At 38.7% G+C, this 20254-nt stretch overlaps 1 long non-coding RNA gene across 10 annotated transcripts in view; it reads left to right on the forward strand.

The window, feature by feature from the left end:
• Positions 1 to 19805, forward strand: part of LOC146544905 (uncharacterized) — a 48709-nt gene extending 28904 nt beyond the window's left edge. Inside the window, exons 4-7 of one of the 10 annotated variants that reach the window (XR_014882008.1) lie at positions 178 to 8293; positions 11137 to 11193; positions 12140 to 12810; positions 14071 to 19805. This is a non-coding gene — a long non-coding RNA (uncharacterized LOC146544905). Of the gene's footprint in view, positions 1 to 177; positions 12811 to 14070 lie in introns of all 10 variants that reach the window. The other 9 variants (XR_014882006.1, XR_014882007.1, XR_014882001.1 and 6 more) reach the window with 9 other exon arrangements.
• Positions 19806 to 20254: the final 449 nt, after the last annotated feature.

The raw sequence follows: 20254 nt of genomic DNA on the forward strand, positions 1-20254 counted from the left end.
AGTGTGTGTAAAACATAGGCTCATTATCCCCAGGTTTCTTACAGAAAGATTACTACTGTAATATGTAATATGGCTTTTCTCTGAACTGATTATTCTTCTTATTTGTTAAGCAAAATTGCCCGTTTTTCTCCTTGACATATTTACACAAAGTGCCTTTTCTTTTTCTTGTCTTTTTAGGTGGGATTTTCTGTCAGCATGTTTTATTTGGGAAATAGCTTGTGACACTGATGGATCTTCCCCTTTCCTTTCTTTTTCTGATGGAAAAACACCTGCAGCATGGAACAGCTCTGGAAAAGTTAAATAAGAGCCTGTGTGCTGTGATGTGCTATGGTAGTAAATATATTCTAGTGTACACTGAGCAGCATAAATATGTAAATATTTTCTAAGATGTGTACTTATGCATCCTACCGCTATTTTTCTTGCAGAGCATACACTTAAGAAATGCACGTCAGGTTACATGCGTTTGTTGTAGTGGTGGGAGTCTGCTCTGCTAATAAAATACTGAATATGTAAATCCCTCCACTTTTTATAACCAACGCTTTAGGTTGCATTTACTGTAAACAAAGATGTATTTTTGAGGGCAGTTGGTTTGAGTTTATTGTTTATGTAAATCTCTCAGAATGTGACATAGCCAGATAGCTTCCTATGTTGTGCTGATCCACATTTTAGGCCAGCAGCCAAAGTATTTTATCTTTTACTTCATTATAGTGATCTTCCAATTAGCTGTGGTCTGTAATACCCTGATTTTGGTGGCAGTGGTTTGGGGAGGATTGTTTGATAGTTCTGCTCGAGAGGCAAAATGAGGGGCCTTATTATAGAAAGTGCAGAGGTTGTGCAGTAGCTGAGTTCTGTTGCAAAGTTTGCCGATAAGGGAAAACTGGCCCTTGAGCATCCATTCTATTCTGTATATTAACACTTCTAATCTGCACTGCTGATAAAACTGCAAGCCATTTGCCTTTGGAGGAATTAGTTCTGCCTCACTTGTGTAACCAGGCGATGGTGATTAACCTTTAAACTGTCCAATATTCTCAGCAGACTCCTGCTCCAGATTAGAAACTATTTAGTTATGACCAACTAAATTAACAACATTCCCTCCTCTGAAGAATAAGATTTGGAAGGTATGCATTTTAAGGTGGAATGTGTCCAATGTCCTTATTTATACAGAGCTTTTGCAACATGAAATGCATTTGTCATTTAAGAAGAAACAGAAAGGAGAAAGAGAGATTGATTTCAGGCTGAAACAATCTTTAATTAGTTGTATCCAGGCAGATATTTGCTTGACTGTGGGTTGGGGTCCTGCTTTAGATGGCTTAAACCTGTTTATGACTTCTCATTCTTACATAAAACTTACGGACCAAGGGTAAAGGGGGCAGAATGGTACCCTGGTAGGGGCAGCAGTTTAGGGAAAAAAGATTTAATTCCTCTGAAGGGAAAAGCAATTATCTCATTTCTTGGGGAGAATAATTTTGGGAGTTTACTAACCTTCCCATCACAATCAGACAAAACAAAAATTTTGTACATAGTGGTGACAGACCAACATATCCAATGGACTTTAGCTGCGGTGATAACCTAGTACTGCACCATTGTATCTACATATTTTAAATGTGTAATTTATCAGTTGAAACATACCCTTCAATACACGTGCCATAAATGAAAAGAGCAAGGGCAATTATGTAATAGTATAGTGTTTGTCTGATGTGCCTTAAATCCCCATAATGTTATTCCTCGCTGAATAACAAATACACAATCCCTGTTAGCAATGTTTTCCGTTTTACCAGTTTTATATTAGCTGCCTCCTTAAAAATTGCTAATCTAGATACTACATTAGTAGGATGTCAGTCAAACTGCAATCCACAGTGAAGCCTTCTTCATATACCAATTTAAATCATTCATGGTCCTTTCTTTGGCATTATTCAAAAGATCATAATAATTTTCTTGTGCCCACAGCACAAAAAAATCAATTATTTCCCCACAAAGACTTGAAAGTACTTAGCGAGTGCTGTAAGAAAAGCTGAGGGTTATATCAAATTGAAATTGCACTCATTACACACAACACAATTAGTTGCCACTAGTCTGGCCGGTGCTTTAATTCTGAATGGCATATCTTTATTATTACAGAAACAAGCATGCAAATGGCATTGTTCAGGATTTGCAGAAATCAATAGGATATAGTGCTGTGTGTTTGGTGGCCACTGTCACTCAGTCTGCTGTGGATTTGAGATAATGTGTGTATTTGAATTAATGAAGGGAACGTGAGACATCATAAGTGACACCCAAATAAAAGAAATGGGTACATGATATTTGTAATTATTCTACTTGTGTTTTTGTTGTAAATACTTGTGCTTTTTGTTTTTTAATCAAAGGATTAATTGCATTTTAATAAGGCATTATGATTTTCAGAGCTTTAGTTAATTAAAACTTGTAGTATATAATTATGAAGTGATGCTGAGATTTGTCTAAAGATCACCCATACATTTAGAATATGTATATTTTTCCTTGTTAAGCAGTTGCTGCATTTTGAGGGGAGGATGAATTATATTAAATGTTTGAAAGACGACGGCAGCTCCAAATGGATTTCGATAAATGGTAGCTAGGAACGTAGATTATGTCGTTGGACAAATGAAAGTGGAGCAACTACTGGGGCTGGAAACATTTTTTGGCTGCAGTGACAGAACATTCATTTGCACAAATGTTAGCTTTCAGCAGCAGGACTAAGAACAGATGTATTTGTTCAATGTATCATATCATTCTGCCCATTAGGTCACAGGGAAAATGCTGCGGTTTGAAATCCAGAATGCAGGCCATACATGCTCACTGGTAGTGCATGGTAAAGGTTATTTCCCATGTGACAAAAAGGTTTTAAAAGGAAGAAGAAGGTAGGTGTGCATGTGTGTGTGTGTATGTGTCTATAGATGTCTTTGCATACCAACTTGTTTTGCTGACAGAGGTGAATATTCCTGATACAAAGCTTTACTCGCTCGCTCTAACCTGGGACATATCTATTTTAGAAAAAGGCTGCTTCCTGGGGGAGTATACTGTGTATGGACTGATAGACTAATTTCCAGATGAATAAAACACCCAGTGTAAAATAGTATTAGAAATTTAAAATCTTAATGATACAAATGAAGCTTTCTTTTGGCAATAGGAAAAAAAAAATCCCTTCTGTTCTATTAATTCCTCACTTTCTGAAACTGTGTATTGGAAACAAAAGTGATTTTTGCTTTTCTGTAAAAAGAAAGAGGGGAAAATGTTACTGTTGAACAATGTGGGGTTATTTTTTTCCATGTTGTGTCAGCTATAAAATGAAATAAATGTTTATGCAGAACAGTCTTGTATTCCTATCACATAGCCCCAGGAACCAGAAGGGGTTTCTGATGTTCTCTCTTGAAGGAAGGGTCTTAAATTAGACTTAGCATTTCCCATTTGGAAGCTTGGCTCCTGCAATGCTCAGATATTTATTTATTTATTGCACCCTGGCTTGCAGATACTTTTTGAGACAAACCCACTCAAGAGCTTAAAATGTTCCAGGCGAGGTGAGGAGATGAAGCCTGCAGAGAGGCAAAAGAAAGAACAGAATTCTGAGAAATTTACGTTGACTTCAGCACTCAAAACAGGATTTTATTAGGTATCTATAAATGGATTTTAAGTAGGATTTTCCCATGTTTTCTCCCAAAGCTGATTTAAAATCTAATATTATTAGATTGGTCACAGCCTTCATATTTTAGCTGTCAAACCCAAAGCCTGAAAGGTGATTCATTCAAAGCTTGCTAAAATATTTGCTCAGCAGCACAATAGTGTGTGATGGAAAATAAACTCCTCTGGAGCATCTCACCCTATCAGCCATGGCCTGCAGCAGGAAAAGAATGAGGGAAGGTCAGTCAATTATGTGTGGTAATCACCGTAAGCATATTATCTGAGACACAGATGTCTTCCCTGACCCCACACGACATAGCTATTAACCCCACAGTAGTATAAAAATGGGGAGGAGGAGGAGCAGGTCCCCTAGGTAAAGCAGACCTTTTCACTCCAGGCTTGTCCGGCCGCTCCGCCACGGCACGGCAGCGAGGACGCTGTTGCAGGGAGTTGGCCCACCAGCCGACCCCAGCGCACCGCGGGCGCCTCTCCTCTTTGGGGACCTTTCTATAGACCTAGTCATGTGAGATAAATAGTCACGGCGTCAGAAAATGAGGCTGACAAATTGACTTGTGAGATGTTCCAGGAGCGGAAAGAGCTGTGGCATGCCGGGCGCTGCCCGCGTGTGCAAGGGAAAAACTCTTGTGTCCCTGCGTGCACATGCCTTGTTGATGTTTTAGTGCTGATAAAGTATAATGCCACTATCATGCAGTCGTCTAATGCTCCCAGAAAACAGAGATGATTTTCTCATTACACTGACTAATGCGCTGATTACCACATACAGCTCCTTTTGAGTTCATGTTCCTTCTATATCTACTTCAGAAAAATGATCAGCTGCTTATTCAGTGAAAGGGATTCTTTTTTCAGTGTGATTATTCAAACACATCAAGTAAGCAAAGCAGACTTTTAAACCGCCTGTTTAAGCTGCTGAAGTTGAGGAAACATTCAGAAGTTTGCAAGTTAAATTTGGTTACTGTGTAGGAATTACGCGTCGGTAAAAGATGCAGCATCCCTCAGCAGCTATAAGCTTTCTCATCTTCAGAGTGGCTCTGATTCTTAAAGCTTTTGGGAAATCTCTTCTTTAGGCAATACTTTGTTACCTTTTGGGAGGCCATTTTGTATTTTCTACCTAAAAGATGAATTACTGTTAAGTAATGTAACCTACTGCAGTGCTACACAGCATACAGTGCAAAAGAGTCTGTGGCAAAGCAGATTCATGCCTTTTCCTCCTTTTAAAATAATCAATTGCAATGGCATTCTAGTTTTGTTCCATCTGTGTAACTGGTCCATACTGAGGTCAGTGAATACTAGAGTTTGACAGATTTGCCACTGAATGTAGCAGAGCAATGCCCAGATTTCCCTTCTGACAAAGAGAATTATTAAAAGATATTATCCTTGATACATCTCCTCTTACTACGTGAGTGCACATTTGCCTGCATTGGTGAGCTACAGGTTACAGAAGAGGGAAGTGCTGGGTTGAGCACCTGGCATGAGCTTAATCACGAGACTCCCCAGAAAGAGCAATCTGTTAAGAGACATGAGATTTTGTCATGATGCAGGGTGAACACTGGTTGTCTCTGCCACAGACACTGGGGATGACCTGGGAGTGGATGAAAAAGATGAAGGAGAATGCTCACTAGGATAGCTGGGGCACCACGGCCAGTGCCAACCAAATTCAGTAGGATTCCAAGAAAAGAGATTTGGACTATCTGCCCCAAGAGTAAATCCCCCATGGTAGTTGTGGCTATGTGGAAAGATACCGTTTGCACTCCCTTCCATTACTGCGGTTAGTCTTGAAATTTGGTCCTCTTGTAGTCCTTTGTTAAACCTCCATTCTATTGTCATTTTAGCCCTATGTCTAAATGTTGCTAAGTAACCTCCTGTGTCAAATACTTTTTCTGCCGGGAGAGAATCTTGCATCAATCACCTATTGTGACTGCCAGATTAGATACCGTAATGTGCTCTACATGAGACTGCATTTTACTTCTATCTGGAAACTGCAGCTAATACAGGATTTGCAGACTACTTGTTAGACAGCATCTTTTTCTTAAACATGCTAACGTGGCACAGAAAAACTCATCCAGTCTGTTTACCAGTCCTTGGTATGATTTTTAAATGTTTGAGATTTGGGAGTTGTTGGTTTTACCTTTTAGCTGTAAATGTTACCTGTTTGAGTGAGCAACTCTGCCAAAGAGCACATTGCTCCATTTGCAAGCAGTGAAGCCTGTAAAGTAAAACTTAGCCTCTGCAAGAGACTGAGAGCAGTGCCTACCTGGAGCTGTAGCAAGCTGAAGTTTCTGTAAGGCTCTTTTACCCTGTTTTCCATGGGGCTAAATAAAAGCCAAATTCTGCTGATCACTTGTGTAAGTAGAAATCAGGAGTAATGCTATTTAAATACTATGTAATTAGACTCAAGTGAATGAGAATGGAAGTTGGTCCCAATTGATTATATATTTCAGGTCAGTTGAAATAATGGAACAGCCTTTTCTGTCTCGGCTTAATGCAGTGGTTCTGAAGAGTTCATCACCTGCTCTTGGCTCTCTTTCTTATTTCCAGCTGATAAATCATCTTTAATGTGTTTCCTAATATTGCTTTTCCATGTGAGCGCTGGTTATAGTTCTATGTGACAGCAACAGGGAAGAGGGGGAGGGGGCAGGCAATAATTTCGCTGACACAGAAATTACTCTAAAAATGCATTAATGTGTCTTAAGTATAATTGACATACTTTGAAACATGCATGGCCTATTGGCAAAATTAAATTCTGCTGGCCAAAACTTGAGGTAGGCAGAACTTCTCGTAGCATCCTTTCTGGCTAAGTGTTAAATAGTGATAATGGCTTAGATCAACACATTTGCAAAATATTAACAAATTTCTTATGTAGAAATCATCTCTTAGTCATGTTTTGTCAGTTAACCTTTTCTTATCCGGTAGGTTGCTTTTCTAAAGGAAACATTTTGTAAAACACATAGAAATTGTATACACATGATTTACCATGTTAATACTTGTCACTTATCGTATCTTCTTCAATTACTCCATGTTACTATATAGTTAACCTTATACGTCAAAGCAAAAGCAAAGCATTTTCCATAAAGCTCAAGGCAGGAAGTCAGAATTTACGTTGGCTTTTCTTCTCTAAATTTTATCCTAATAACTAAACCTAATGGCCAGTAAAATAATAATTTTTAAAAACAATTTAAAAAAACCTCTAGCTACAGTTATATCATCTGCCTAAACCCTTGTCTGAGAACAATCTGAGGATTGTTTTGTTTTATTCACCCGAGGAAAACAATAGCTGTTTTACACAACCAGGATCCCAAAAGAACCAATATCTCCATGGTACAGAAAGAAACCTTTTCTATATATATTTGATAAGTACGCAAGCTGCAGAGAAATGAATTGTTCACACGCAATGACTTAAATGTGAGAAACTACGCACATGAGTTGCAATCAGTACAAATGTTTGACCGCTTCACCTGCACACTGCAAACCACTCCATCGGCAGTGTTGCATCTGCAGAATTGTCTTTGAGAAGCTTCAAACAGCTGCAGCTGGAAATATAATAGGAAATGTGGTGTCCTGCTACTCTCACCCACTGCATTAATTTGAAGGACAACAGGAGGACTATAGAGGCCTGGTTCAGTGATGGGTAAGCTCCATCTTCACCTGCCTTTTTTTTAAAACGTGGTTTGGGCTTCCCAGTCATTTAGCTGCTTATAATACTGACGTAGCTTTACATGTTGTGAGATGCAAAACAAGATATTTCTCATAAATTTCACACTGCTGTGATGAAAAAGTTTTATGAAGAGTACAGTGATGTTTGCATGAGGTCTCTAAGCAGCAGAGAGGAAGAGACTAGTTTCTGTCTATTTTGTATCTCCTGTTGGACATAAAAAGCATTTTGCATGTGGGATGTCACATTGCAACCCCCAAATTTTATTGGCTACACCTGCAGCATAAGCATATGTTCAACTTTGCAAACGTATTTGCAATCTCGGAAAGAAGGACTAGAAAACCTTGAGAAATGTGTGGAGAATTAGTAGCTACAGAGGTCTATATTTAGACAAGGTTAAATATGTGTGTAAACTCAGAAGAGTGTTTTTGTACCAAACCAGGTTTCCTACATACTAAACATCTCTGTCCATACCTATCAAGTTACTTCAGTCAAAACATATTTTCAGTGTGTAAATAAGTTAAAAGGTAAATGGGTTAAGTTGCTGTCATACCAGTTGTGTGTTTCCTCTTCCATTTATATGAGAACATCTCACCTGCATTCTCATCTGCAAACATCCGTATCAGGAGCAAAAGTGTGTTTGGATATAAGGAGAGTAACATTTTATCTTCTCCTGATCCATAACCAACCACAGTAAATACAGATACTTGGTCTGAACCTCCAGTGGCATTTAATAAGATTTTGGTTGTGAGCCAGTCAAAGCACCTATTTATTTTTCTGCAAAAGTACTGTTACACTGATAGTCTACAGAGCATTGCAGATGGAGTGGATGCAAAGTGTACTTCAATTTATTATTAAAAAAAAAAGTCAATTTTGTGACATGATTCACTTTGGTTTTAAGGAACCTTTAAGAAGAAATTGCATTGTTCTGCCTGGTAAGAAGTAAGGACTGGGGCACCTCCAGTTAATAATGGACCTCAGAGATTTCAGGTAATCTTTTTCTTTGCCTACTAAAAGTTGGGCAGAAACAATCAACAGGGAAACTTGAAGTTCTCGAAGGTCTTTTCCAATTAAAAGATTCTATGATTCTATCAAGCCATACAACAAGCAGCTGAGGAAAGTGGGGCTGTTTAGTTTGTAGAAAAGGAGGTTGAAGGGGAGACTTCATCACTTATCAAATCTGTAGATTTTGATTTAGGGTCTGAAGTATCAATGCATTGAACATTTTGCAGTAGACTCCTCAACAATTTTTACTCACCTCTGTTGTCTCAAAATCTCGGAGAATACTGCTTACAGAGCTCTGAGTGAATAAATCCTCACAAATGTTGCTTGATGCTGCAATCATAGACTTACAACATGGCTTTTTGCACCTGTGTTGCACATCACAGGGCTTAATGTAGGATATGAATGCCACAGTGGCACTCTTTGTAGTGAGTGGGTTGGCCATCTTGTTGCCCCTCCACAGACTGTCACCCTATCTTGCTCCATCGCTACTCCCTTTGGCTGTTACTCTACCATCCCCACTACCTTCTCCTCCCACTCCATCCTTGGTGCCACACCATCTATTCCCCTACAACAAACATTTAGACATCTTCTTTTTTTGTCTCTTCTGCAGGGCTTTTGTTCACACTGCAGACACAGCTTAGCAGAGTGTCACTGACCCACAATTTTTATCCACATCCCTTTCTGACATTCATCTTGCACACCCAATCACCTACCCAGATGCAAGTAGTGTGACTGTGTCCTCCCTTCTCGTGCCTGTCCTTCTCCATAGCTTTAACCTGACTCAGCTGCAAAGGCATGCAGCAAAACAGCTGCTTTGGCTTTTTTCTCCTCTGCCTTTAGCAAACCCTGGATCAAACCTCCTAATCCCTACAAAGGTTACATCCTTCACCCTTTTCCCACAAAGCACTGCTCCTTTCTGACCTCTCACTTTCTACATTCCCCTCTATGACAAGCACCTCATCTTGTTAACAGCTTTAAGCAAAAATAGCCTTTTTGACTTGAGCCAAACCAAACCCAGAGGAAAAATTGCAGGCAGATCTCTTCAAAGTATTTTATGCTAGAAAATTGCAAAACTGAATTTTCATTCCTGGAATATTTCCTTACATCATAGCTGCATTTCAGCTTATCTGCTTATCTATTATCTCTTTAAGATGCTTTATATTCTGTTTTGATTTAGCATGGCCAAAAGTGATGTTTTCTGATTATCTTTTGTACTCTTAGTTTGACTCCTGTTCTTGGTTACACTGGCATATTATCATTCCTATGATCTTCAACTTATTAACCTACCAGTTCATTCCTTCAAGACAGTAGTATTTTGCATCCAACCACCTATTTCTCTGTGATCTTTCTTGTCCTTCAGCATACATTGTCTCTCTTTGATATGCACAGAGAACAAGCCAGCCCTAGCCATGCTTATTACTTGGAGCTCTCAGTCCTGCTCGTTCCTCCTCTCTTACGCCTTCAATTCCTCTCATCTTCGGGGTCACCAAACAGCTGCCTTGCCTCTTAGCAATCACCAGCCTGCAACCCTTTTCCTCTTTACTGTATGGACATCACTATTTCTTTTTAACTCAAATAACACTCAGTGGACTCATTTGTAAGGCTCTCTCATCTTTCAGCCATTTCTTCAAAAGCCACATCGGCTGAAGCAATGATTGGTGAAAATGGCCTGGGGTCATGGCTGGCAAGCAAGCTTTTTATGGGAGAGGGGCAGGAAGGTATGCAGATGCCTACAATGACTGTAGGCACACATCTTCCTGATTTTATAATTTCTATTTTCCAATTATGTGTATTGCCTCTATTATTTGATGGTAAACTCCCTGGGGCAGGGATGGTTCTGCCTCTAGCTGTGTACATCACTGCCTCTCTGGGCTCCTAATCCCAGCCAAAGCCTCTGCCTGTTACTGCAGCAGCCTCACTGATTCACAGTCCCAGTCATGATGTGCATTCTGGAAATCTTCTGTTTGCATCCATACTCCTGACCCTCTTTCCCATACTTAATGACATTTCTTTCTGAAGCAAGTGCAAGATGAGAGGTTCCATTAAATGCATCAACCTGCAAAAGGCTTATGCATAAGATGTGCATGTCACATTACGTTTTGTTGAACTTTCACTCTCACGATGTTTATCTTAATTTAGTAATATATTATTCTTCAGGAAAACAGGAGCTCCAGGGCAGAGACAGACTCTGGCAGCTGTAAGGAATGATTACTTTCCAGTTTGGCTAATGACATAATCCACTGTGGTTGCAAGACTTGCTTTCCTCTCTAGATGATGTCAACAATTCCATGAGCTACATGTGTTGTATTCATAAGTGGTACTTAGAAATATGTGTTCTGTAATCTCCTCCTTATTGCCTGACACTTTACACGTGTTTATCTACAAGGAGTGGTGACATTAGCTTGCTAATTTTGCCAGTGTACTGTACCAGTGAGGGTATGAGAGACTCAGAAGGATATTTAAACTGGCAAAGAAAGAATTATTGACATTAGCTATGAGTACTTTATAAGGCTCTGTTTTGGACTGTCGTTTGTTAGAAAATCTTTGCTGCTGAAAGTCATCCATCATTCCCAGATGGATCTTCAAGCCTTATAGAAAACTCTCTTCTCAAATCCCACTCCTCGCCAGTGGCTGAAAGTACTTGCCTATGAACATTTGTAAATTAGATATATAGATATTATTTCCCGACAATGTACAAATGGTATGATAAGATACAGTTTTCTTGGCTGCTGAATGGACTTCAGTGGTGAAAAAAAATGCTCTTTTGCCAGAACTCCACCTACATGCCCCTGTTTATACATGTAACTCTGGTTTTCTTTATTAAGTAGACTGTATGTACAATGTTCACATGGTGAAGATCCTCAGCAAGAGCTCATACTGCCCATGTAAGTGTTTTTTAAAGAATCAAGCTCTTACCTCTCGAAATTACACTTGTATGGCATTGTTCAATATGTATGGCTGACTACTATAGAAAGCAGCAACAACGGGGTACAATGCACTAATTTTATCCCACTTTGACTTTGAAAATATAATCGGTACTTATAAAAATTGTAAATACTACAGAATCATGCTAGTAGGATTATTCTAAAATGGAAGTGCTAATACATCAAGAAAATAGCTTTGCTAGTTCTAACTGGCTCCTATTATCGCTATTATCAGAGAAGATATACCTCTGGCAACAATAATGTGCAGAAACACAAATGAATATATGCAAGAGAGACAAGATTTAAGAAGATGTTCCTTTTTATCTTACAATAAACTTTGTTCTTTTGAGTGCCACAGTAAGAGTAATAAGTGCAAGCTCTTATGTCCAGTGGCCAAGTCTCATCTAGCTAATGAAATGGTAGCCTGATAAAATACACGTAACTACCCATTTTGGCAGTACAATATTCCTCTCTGTATTATGCAGCAAAATGCAATCACTCTTGATGCATTATGTGTTTACAACATTACCTACAACTACCCATTGCAAACAAGTTGTTAATTTAACAAGCACAATATATGAAGTATCATTATAAAATAGTCATTCAATCACTCAGTCAGAATCATCACAGTGGTGTTTTTTTTTCCGTATGAAGGACAGTATCTGATTTACATTATTTTTCTTCGGGTTATGCTATAGAGTCTAATTTTGTGTATGACTGTTCTAAATGTTAAATTGCTTGTCTTGAGAAACTTCAGTGACAACAGCATGATGACTTGGGCATGTTTTCAGGGAGAAAGGGCTACAAAGAGAAAGTGTTTGATTTTGGCTGTAGTGAAGATGGCATAAACACCACTGTCCCATCATCGATGACAGTCTTGAACAATTATATTGTGTCCTTCTTTTAGAGTGGGTACATTTCAAACAACTGCAGCCTGCTCCTGCCAGTTGTGCACCTTCCATGTGTTGACAGTGTTGTGTCAGCACCTTGTCAGAGAATTTGAAGCCAGAACTTCACCCCAGGAGTCCCTTCAAATGCAATTGCACACAGCCAAATCTTCCTGGACTCTGCAGGGATTCATCTCATCCTCATCAAGATGACATTGTGCTGACTTTGGGACTGTCACAGCAGTAGATATAGAAGCATGGCAGCCACACAAGCAAAGCAAAGGAAAAAGATAACCTATTCCCTCCAACTACCTTGAAGAGGACATTTTCATAAATGAAAGCAAGTGAACACAGACCTCACTTTTCTTTGGTGGCAAGGTATGGATCAAAACAGCAAGATGATAGTGGCTATCTTCTTGCTGCCTGCTGAAAAAGTGCTCAAGCCTGACACCGTAGCAGAAGAGCCATGGATCTTCATGTTGCTTTCTCCTCCCAATGAGCAAAAGCACTAAATCTAGACATTTCCTCTTCCGTCAATATCTTCTGAAGAGCAATTAAGCTAGTTTTTAAGCTGTTTGGGTTGGCAGAATCATTTAGTTAAATACAGATGTGGGCCTTAGTCTTCACAAGTACTACTTCATACTCATGGCAGTAACAGTAGAAGTGGTTATGGAAGAAAGTAAGAATTAAGGTGAGACAACTGAAATAATTGTATAGAGACAGCTTCAGAGCTTTTTATATTCTGTTGAGCAGATTAGAGTACCAAGTAAGAAAAAAAGTTCTTAATTCATGTTTTTGAGTTCAATACCTTTGGTTGTTGATTGAAAATGATCAATTTGTTATGGAGCAGGGTACTGGTTAGAACTGCATAGATCTTTAGGTGACTTGAAAGGATTTATTTTGGTATACTTCAGATAATGTATGAGTACAATGTGGATGAGAGGAATCTACTGGAGTTGATGAGTAGGTTAAGTCTATTGCTTTTATCTGGTTTGAAATAGAGTTGGTTACCTGCTGTAAAACAGTCTGCTAGATGATGCTCATTCAGTGGGTGAGTGCTGGAACAGTACTACAGTGAGACATATCTGTCAGACAGCAACTGTTTTGATGGTTGATGCTCAGTATTTAATACAAGACTGAGTCATCCAAAATGCCCTGAGGTAAAATAAATTGTTGCCAACAACCTGCTCTCTCACTGGTTTAGTACATCTTAATAGCTATCCTTTGTCTTCTGCAAGGTGATTCCTAAACATGTCTTCCAGGGTTTTGTTTGCAAAACAACAATCGTGAATTTATACAATAAAAGTCTACACTGTTTATACAAAAGACAGGACTCGCAACGGAATGACTACAAACTAACTAGTTGTATCATAAAGGCACAATTTGTTGAATAGTCAAATTAAGGTGTCTATACCCTCTGCAAAATCCCGATGAGTGGATTTATTTGAGTTGGTGGACATCTGGTTAATCCTAGCTATCTTCACTTGGCTGCTGATGTGAATTCCTCACATTGTGAGGAAATTTCTTGTTAGCTGTTAGCTAAAACCAATGAGATTTGACTGAGCTCTCCATACATGTGGAAGGCAGCCAGGATGTTGTTTGGAGAACACATGCTAGGTGCTTCCTGATCGCTTCTCAGCTGTTGTCTGTTACTGCTCTAAGTAAAAGCAAAAAAAAAAAAAAATTCCAATGGGGTAGATTTATGCCTTTCTGGGTGGAGAAGGCTGCCGCATTTTTTCACTTTGATACTGGTTCTTCAAATACCTGTCCACTGCTCACTTTAAAAGAGAGGTATTTGATGCCTATTTTAGTAGCATGTCACCAGTGCCAGAAATAGCACTAGTACTGTTTGTCTACTTTGGGGCTAGATTGTGAAAGAAGAAGTGCTGAGAGCCATCAGAGCGTCTCAAACATCTTGATTTCTCGGTATTCCTTGAACTTTGTCTTTCAGGATGGTGACCAAGATGCAGTGTAAGAAGCATCACTTTCTTGTGTGATGATCTGTCTGCAGATGAAGATCCACTGGAAGGCAATTAGCTCTTGCAGCTGTTTTCATCACCGAGAGTCATGAGGTGTTGCTGAGTAAATTTCATTTCTGTTTCTTCAACAGCTAACAAAAGGTAATCTTGGATAATTGCACCTCTTTCTTGGGATTCTTTACATACATGGGATAGCAGAAGTTCTATGTTTGTTCAAATGTATGTGAGCCCACTATAAAAAAAAATGATAACGTTTAAATCTTTCTGTGTGCCGATCAATCTTTATCATATGACTATTTCAGGTATCCAAAGACTGTAGCTCAGGATCTTCACAGCCTAAAAAGTATGGATTAGAGATGAGTCATTCTGATAAATATGATGTAATAACCATAAATCAGGAGAAGCAATTGGAAAGGCTGACTGCTGTTACATCATTCCACTTGACTGAGTACATTTGTTTGTTTATTACTCCCATTTGCAAGATGGAAGGACCCCACAGGGTTGAAAATTTGAAATATTTTTCTGTTATTCAATAAAAATTCCATATCAGCATTTGTTTTAAAATGTTTATGATAACTGGGTTTGAAGTTTAGACATTTATTGGTGCAACTATTTTCCAAACAACTTTACCAGAAAGCTCTCTTACAAGTTTAAATCCTGAAAGGATTTTGAAACATCCAACACCTTTTACAAAGTGCTCAGCCCTTAGCTGAATCACATTACTGAATGAGGAAAGGATGTCTTTTTTATTTCGGAGTTCTTTGGAAATATTGCTTTCCCCAGAAATCTCATTGCAGCTTACCAAAACTGAGGACAGAAGCAGGTAATTCAATAGCTTAAATTGTTCTGTCCTTAAGACATCCATTATTTTTGGGTATAGAAGAAAAAGCTATTTAGCCAACTAAGAAAAATGATGGGTCTCTAAGGTTCTCCTGAGCACCCTTTACAAGAAACTGGGTGTCAGAGGTGCTCAGCACGTATCTCATATTTATGGAAAGAAAAGATGATACTTAAGAAATGAAATGCATGCACACTAAAAGTAGCAACAGTTCCTTATTTGTACTGTAGTTCACTTGCAAATAAATACATTAAAAAAAAACCTGACAGATACAAAATTTTTGTAGAGTACAAATAAATAATTCTGGGCACAGCAGAAACTGTTAAAATGAGCAATTATGTCTTGTACATGTATTTACAAATATATGTACATATGAAGAAAATTTTCTGTAAATATCCATTGTGTTATCTTGGAATTATTGGACAAGTAGAAGGTAACAGTAGAACACAAAATCATCTTCTTTTCTGAATTACTGTCACCATGGAACAAATTGGAAAAAAAATTATTTTGTGTCAACCAGTCGCACCCCACTGCACACATGGATGTCTCCTAAAGCCATCAAGATAGTATCTGAACATGTAATCATAGCTGGAACAGTAAGGAATCCTCTTTTTCTGCAATAACCAAACAGCACATTGAACCCACAAAAAAAACGACCAACATTGTCACTTTCAGCCAAAGTTAGAAACTTGATTTCTGCCTTATGGATTTTGAGATATCTTTTTTTTTTTTCTTCTCCCAAATGCACAGTCAGGACATTCTGGAGATGACCTTAGCATACTAAATAACTTGGATAGCTAAGATTAGAACCACAAGCATCGCAAGTCACCAGAGATTCCAAAATAGAAACAAAGTGAACATAAATTACATTTAAATATTTCTAGGTTTATGCAACTGTTCATCCTCTGTTTTTTTTTCCAAATCTTCCTCCTATGCTAAGGATTATGGATTTAATCATGTAATCATTAATGTATTTATCACACTAGAAAGATTTAATTGCTACAGCCAAGTTATCTGTCTTTATATATTTTATTCAGAATTCACTGTATTGCTCTCATATAAACATAACAGTTATATATGTTGTGCTTCTAACAGTAAAACTCTGTTTTGAGGAAAGCAAAACATTTTTCTTTTTAAAGGCCTTTTCTTGTAAGACACTGAATACTCCAGGCACCACAAAATCTGCTGTGAGCGATAGGTGCTCACTGCCTCATAGAAAATGCACAGTTGTTGATAGGATTCTTGGTTCAAGCATGAATGCAAACAATCCAGCATCATGAGTGGAGTTCTCCAAGAGTCAGGACTGGGGTCAGTCCCACTTTATATCTTTACTGATGAGCTGGATGAGGGGATTGAGTGCACTCTCAGTAAGTTTGCAGATGATACCAAGTTGGGAGGAAGTGTTGATATGCCTGGGAGAAGAAAGGTCCTACAGAGGGATCTGGATTGGTTGGATTGATGGGCTGAGGCTAGTTATGTGAACTGCAAGAAGACGAAGTGCTGGATCCTGCAGTGTGGTCACACTATGCCCATACAACACTAAAGGCTTGTGGCAGAGTGTCTGGAAATCGACATGGCGGAAAAGGATCTCAGGGTATTAGTCAACAGCCAGCTGAACACGAGACGGCAGCATGCTCAGGTAGCCAAGGCCAATGGCATACTGTCTTGTAATGAGCAGAACAAGGGAGGTGATTGTGCCTCAGTACTCAAGGAAGCTGCTCCTTAAGTACTGTGTTTGGTTTTGGTCCCCTCACAACAAGAAAGATGTTGAGGCTCTGGAGTGTGTACAAAGAAGGCCAATGAAGCTTGAAGGGTCTGGAACACAAGTTTTACAGAGAGAGAATCGATCAGTTTGGAAAGGAGGAGGCTCAGGGACGACCTTGTCACTCTCTCCAACAGCCTGAAGGGAAGTTGTAGAAAGGTGGGGTTTGGTCTCATCTCCCAGGTAACAGTGATGGGAGGTAACGGCCTGAAGTTGTACCAGGTGAGTAAGGTTCAGGTTGGATATTAGGAAAAACTTTCTTTTCTGAAAGAGTAGTAATACATTGGAACAGGGAAAGTGATAGACTCATCATCCGTGGAGATGTTCAAGAAATGTGTAAATGTGGTAGTGAGGGATGTGGCTCAGTGTTTATGGGTTGATGGTTGAAATAGATTATCATAAAAATCTTTTCCAGCATTAATGATTCTTTGAAAGGGAAGAGAGCAACCACTGACTTCACAGAGTTCCCAGGCTCCTTGGGGATAATCCAGTGAGTTAATGTGTTATTTGCAAACCACCAAAAATATAAGCTTTTACTGCAGCTACACTTTCTCAGGTGGAGAAGGAAACTAAAGAGTGATTCTCAGCAATAAGGAATATCACTTAGTTTTGGAATATGGGGGAAATATGAATATGGCTCAGTTCTGGAGGAACTGATAGAACACAGCCCAGGGCAGGTTATTCAGCAGGGACGAGCCTCTGCCTTTATGGCCGGCAGCTGGGGGAGGGGAGGGGCCAGGACAGATGTCTTGAATTAGGCCAAGGGTTGTTCCATACTATGTAACATCATTTGGAAGGCTACAGAAGTGTGAGGAGTTGTTCAGGGGTGGCTGTTTCTTGAAGATTATTGGGTATCATTTGTTGGGTGATGAGACTTCATATTGCTGGTAAGCTATTGGTCAGAAGGCAGCTGTATTATTAGCTGAATGAATAATCATATTGTGGATATTTATGTTATTATTGCATTTTTGTTTCTATTTACCTTCTGTGCTGGGGGAAGCAAGTGAATGGCTGTGCGGTGCTGAGTTGCTGCTAGGTTAAACCATAACACCAAAAAAGAAATCTTCCCCTGATATTTTCTAGTCATGTGGATTCTAGTTGTTCTGAAGGGGAGCTGATGTTCTGGTAGTCTACAGTGTTTACATGCAGTTCACTAATGTTAATTGTAGGAAGCTCTGCAAGGAACTATGTAATGTGAAAGAACAAGAAGGCTTTACCGAAGGAGTATTTGCTTGTTTTACATTTTAGACTGTAAATTTGTTACTCCAAAGCTGCTGTATAGATTGCTTTTAGATTTTTATTTATAATTTGAGGAAATCATCATTTTCAGTCAATTTTATTTATAAAGAAAAAAAAGAGCAGGTATTGTTAAGGATATATAAGCATACCTCTGGTCTCAACATATTTCCTGCTTGTGGTTTTAACTTTAATGTAAAGTGCTCTGCCTTAGTTCTTCAGCTTTTAAAGGTAAGCTGAACACACTCTACATCGCAGGAAGTCTCTGGGTTCTTACTTCAGATCATGGAACAATTTGTTTTCTAAATGGTCATTTGCGAGAAGATGCATTAAAGTACAAATTATCCAGATTACAAAAGCACCGTATCATTTTTGTGCTTACAATTATGTTCATAGACGGATGACTCATCTACATCAGAGTATAGTATTCACTATACAGGCAATGGTTTTTCTGCACTGTTTGGCTATCAGTAGCTAAGAAAAAGATGAACTGTGAGCAATTCTAATGGATCCAAGCCTATTAGTGTACTACACTTTTAGTTCAGAATAAACTCACTGGGAGCTTAGGAAAAGGACATCACTTTGCTGATTTGTGTGACCTCCTACCACCCAGAATCTGTGTCTTATCTATTCTGGATGTTTATGAAGCTGAATGAATTATTTGTTACTTCTATTTAAGTATGATCCTTGCTAAACTGATTTGGGGCCAGATTTTCAAATCCATACTGCTAAAAAAATTTCTGTCCAGCCAAAGCAAAAGGGAATATAGCTGCATTGGCTCAGGAGCAAGGCAGGTGTCAGAGATATAAGGGATGTACTCACGATGAAAGTGCCCAGTAGCAGTTGCCTGCCCTGGTCTACTATGACCTGCCACCATTGTTGGAATTACTGTTGGGATATACTGCCATTATGAGATATACAACAGTAACAAATATCTTCAATAAGAGCAAGGTGTGTGTGTGTTTTGTTTTGTGTTTTGTTGTTGTTGCTTTTTTCACCCTACTATTCCAGATTTGTTTCCACCAGGAAAATTGCTTATTGACAGTGTCAATCTTTTCTGAGCTTTTACAGAGGCCCAGACTGGCCTAGTGCTAAATATAAAACTAGCGTGGTTTGTTCTTCTCAGTGATAAAAATGATATTGCCCCTCTCAGCCCCACACACAACCCCATTGCATACTGGGGGCTTGGATCTGTCTCCAGTGAACAGGAGTGATTGATGAGTGTGCAGCTCATTTTTGGAACTAATTAATTATGTTGTGGAAAGAAGATCGACTCTTCTTCTCTTTCCAGCCCCCGCCTTCCCCAATCCGTTCTAATCTTGCTTTCTGGATAACAGGAAAAATGAGGAAGGTGTTTAGCAGTCTCAGTTGTCTCTCTGATTCAAATCACAGAATGAAGCCAGACAGCAAAACAAGTGCAAATCAGGCAAAGGCTGCCTGCTCTGCTTGTGTTTTCTCTGCAAGAATCAGTTTCAAATATGAGGTGGATTTTTTTTTTTCTGTTGCAATTAACTAAGAAAAATATTTCAAAGCTGTATAATTAAAGGCCAGCATTTTATTAGGGTTTAAAATAGTCTTTATGAAATCTACTCCTGCCACTGGTAATTACAATGTACATCTTAATATACCTCTGCTAGGCCTGAGCTGGAGATAACAGTCCTGTGTGTATTGCATTTGGCTTGTGCATAGAAGGTAAAATCCTTTATCTTATCTCAATCTCCACACAACAACCAGCCTCTCTTCCAATTCAGCCCTAATCTTCTTAGTAAATAATACTGATATTTTTCACCATAACAAAAATGGAGCTGCCAGATTCAGTCTGATAACACCTCTCATTTACACACCATTCTCTGTCAAAATCTGCCTGATTTTTCTTAATCTCTTTAACTCATCAAAAAAATACTTTTTTACATTCAGCCATGGTAAGTTCTTTGCTACCAAATAATATTCTTATAAATAAATCCGTTGGCTACAGCTGTCTCTTTGGATAGATATTGGAACTCCTCTTTTTTCCTGGCTTGCTTCCTTGAATGATGACAAAATACTGTTGATCAATTTAATTTTGCTGTAAAGTTTGATATTCTAACAAAATAATCTAAAAGGAGTGTTTAACTGAGAGCATGCCCAAAAAGCATTCTTTTTTTTCTTCTCCACAGAATGTCATCTCACTTCACTTCTCTTATGAATGCTGTCTTTGCACTTCCATCTTTCTCTTTGCAATGGCTTATCTTTTAAACAAGAGAAATTATTATCTAAGTCCTTGGATTTTTATAGACTATTACTTATGAATTTTGAAAATGCAAAAAACAACAACAAAAAA

Source organism: Meleagris gallopavo, chromosome 2, assembly GCF_905368555.1.
Source record: "Meleagris gallopavo chromosome 2, MGAL_WU_HG_1.1, whole genome shotgun sequence".
In the NCBI taxonomy this organism is placed as follows: Eukaryota; Metazoa; Chordata; class Aves; order Galliformes; family Phasianidae; genus Meleagris; species Meleagris gallopavo.